We start from the raw sequence: 3,481 nt of genomic DNA on the forward strand, positions 1-3,481 counted from the left end.
TCCACAGCTTCTCTGGGCAAAGTGATAAAACCAGAGTGATCGCTTAGTGCAGTGTTATTTCTTGTTTGCTACAGCATTCCCCTGCTGATCTAACAGGTCACCTATCTAAGCAACACTGAGCTCTTGATGTTAATATAACCCTTTCCAAACTGTTTAATGTATATCAGAAATACATGCCAGGGAATGTAGTAGTATTTGAACTGGAACAAGGCCAGGAGCTGCTACCAAGAGCATTCTCAGCAAAGCTTTGACCTTGTGCTTTCTCTAAAATAGCTATACAGATACAACCAAAAAGCTTGATGTTCACCTATTTTAAGTTAGGCTGAAACTACTGTTTATTATAAAATCGTTGTCTTTTTTTTGACAAATTCTTTTAAGTAACTTTGCATACATTTTCTTTGCATCTACAAAGAGTTTAACATCATAACCTCAAAGTAAAACAATTCAGCAACTTCTTAACGCAAGACTAAAATTAACAATGGTTTTAACAATGGTTTCAACAATGGTTTCAAATGTCAAATGTCTCCTCCAAAGTGTTTTGTTTTGTTTTTTTCCAAATCCAGATGTTTAAGTTTCCTTAGGAAAATGTACTAAGATAATAAACCAAAAAGTTTTATAAGCTAAGTAAAGATATGCTAGAGTCTAAAAAGCTAAAATGTGAGCAGTTCTAGCCTAGACAAGATACTAAAGCTCTGGGAAAGTATTCTGCTTTTGTTCCTAGAGTTGATGATTAGGATAGAGTTTTTCACCTCTCCTCAATTATTTATGTGTCAGACTAGCTTAATTTGGTTTTGCTGCTCAGTTTCTGAAAGCTAAGTGGAATAAGCTTCTATATACAATCCCAGACACATTCCTGGAGTAGGATGAAAGTGAATTTGAACACTTTTTGGAGTCTTATCAACTGTGACTTGCTGTATTTGTACTGCCATTTACAGACTGCTAGCCCTTAGCAATAACTGGCGGTTGATGAAAGCAACCTTCCTGGTAAAACCTTTGAGATGTCCCCAAAGATTTACTTCCTGTGTCCCGAGCCTATCTTCTCTATATCCACAACAACTGTTATTTTAATTATTTTGCCTGCAACTGCTAAAGCAGAGAAACCAGGGGCAGAAAGAAGGGAGTAAGTAGAGAATGAAGATTTTCTGCTGAAAACAACCCGACCCTGTTTTGTGGCAGCGTTTTCCACTTGCTTCTGTAACAACAGCGGGGGAGCGAGTTCAGTTTGGGGCTCTTCCCTGCCTCACTCATCCCACAGCGATGGTTGGCCTCTTACGGCAGATTCCTTACCACAGCAGCCTAAGGTACAACGAAAGCTGAACAGAGAATTGTGGAGGAAAGGGAGGAAAAGAAGTAACAAGGGAGAAGGGAACTGTTCCTCTTGCACTGGTAAGGGAGATGACAGCTGGAGAGACAGCTGGGGGAAAGCAGAGAAAGGCACATACACTGTCTGCTGCCAAGAAAGAGAGATTTCCAAATTATTCAGCCACTGAAGACCCTTTCCTTTGTGGAAAGAAAGGAAAAAAGCACCCTCCTTTTTGTGACATTCACTAAAATAATTTATCAATATGTAAGTCATGTTAAAACAACCATAAAGAGTATAGTGAGGCAAAATAAGAACAATTAAGTGCCACACTTACTGAGATGGTTTTGGGTTTTATGGAAGTGAAATCAACATAAAATAATCCTACAAATATTCCTAAATTGTTACAAAAGGTATACTACTTGGTAGTACCGAAAACCATGATACTTTACAGCCACTCGAACAAGATCACGTTAGTGTTCTGCCGATGGAGAGTACCTTTGAAAAAGATGCTTAGCAGACTCCTTACATTGTGGTATTCTTTTCCTTATTGCAGCTGTGCTGAGGATGGGTACATCACGCATGGCTGTTTGTTTTCAGACCGGTAGAAGTGAAATCAGAATTTGGCATTACAGCCAGCAAGCAGTGGTTCCCTTTAGGCAATCACATACTAGAGAAAAACCTGGACAGTTTTTCGCAGTTAGTGGGAAAAGTTAGACTCTGGTGCAGCGCCTACCCCCACTTGCAGGTCTCACTACGTCTCTTTGCCTCATGCCAGCTCTCCAACCCAGAACTCCATTTCTCACAGGATTAGTGGTATTCCTTAGGCTTATGTCCCCTGCCCCCCACATAGCGTTTCTCACCACTTCTATATGTGTCCTGCAATGGCATGATAATGTCCCCAAAATCCATCGTAATGACATTTTTGAACACTGTAGACATCCAGTCGCCCTGCGGCCCACTTACACCTCTGGGCATTACTGAGTATATTCAGTCACAGTGCACATACAAGCTGGAACATCCTGGGGAAATGAGAATGGCACGTGAAAATAGTTGCCTGTAAGTACCCGGTGTCTGAAAATGAAAAGGGACGAGCTACCCTTCTAACTTGTGGAAGGATGACTCACAATGATCTAGCAGTGCGTCAGGCTGCGGGAGACAGATTCCCCTCTCTGTCTGAATGCTGCGCTCTAATCACAAGCCACTAGGTCCTTTCAGCAGCCATGGATCACAGATGCTGCAGCTGAAAGTCTTGAGAACCTATTTCGGATTGGATGAATAGGTTTGCCTCAGCAGTTCACTCACACCGCCCAGCACTGCGGAGCGGCAGAAACACACTACAGCTTTGCAAATGGAGTTTAGGCTTGTGCTTCCTGCTGCTCCATTTATACCTGTCCATACACTGTTCTGTCACCGTAGGATTTCCAGCTCCTCCCAACCGGACAACATTGGCTGAATAATTGTAAACGGATGAAAGCAAACTGGAAGGATTAGTCTTGAAAGGGTTCTACTGCTCTAGCTTACATAGGCTCAAGGCCACTGCAGAATGAGTTCAGGTTGTAACAGGTCCATTCAAGAGAGGTGAAGCAAGGCTCCTGTGTTATACATCACAACTTATGGTTAGGAAAGTGCTGGCTCAAATATGTGCGTGCAACATGACATGTTTTTATGTTTCAGTAACTCAAAACAGCTCTAACTGTGATAAAAACAATCTCATGGTTCTTCCTTGCTATGTTTGCTTTGAATTTACAATCCAGCTTTGAAATCCACCATGAGATCAAAAAACTGGAGTACATCAACTACGGATATTCTGAACAATCTTCTTAATGAGCTCCAAACAACACTGATAATTGAGAAAGCCATTAATTCTATAGGTCATACTTACCCACCCAGAGGTGTAACTGTCACCAACGGCTTTAAAACTCAGCAAGTCCATCGTGCTGAAGAGGAAACAATAGATTTACCTAAATGCCAGGATGAAACTGCAAGATGTTGAATGCTATGCTTCTACTTGAACTGTATTTCTTCCTCTCTTACCATATTTCTTCCTCCTTTACTCAAGAATTAGAAAAAGATAATTCCAAGTTCTCTTTTTATCCTCCACCTAATCACACAATGATGCTGAGATTTACAAATAAAAGACAGACATCTGCAAGAATGTACTTTTGCTTCAGAAAGCTT

This window comes from Eurypyga helias, unplaced genomic scaffold, assembly GCF_000690775.1.
Source record: "Eurypyga helias isolate BGI_N326 unplaced genomic scaffold, ASM69077v1 scaffold5959, whole genome shotgun sequence".
Taxonomy (NCBI): domain Eukaryota; kingdom Metazoa; phylum Chordata; class Aves; order Eurypygiformes; family Eurypygidae; genus Eurypyga; species Eurypyga helias.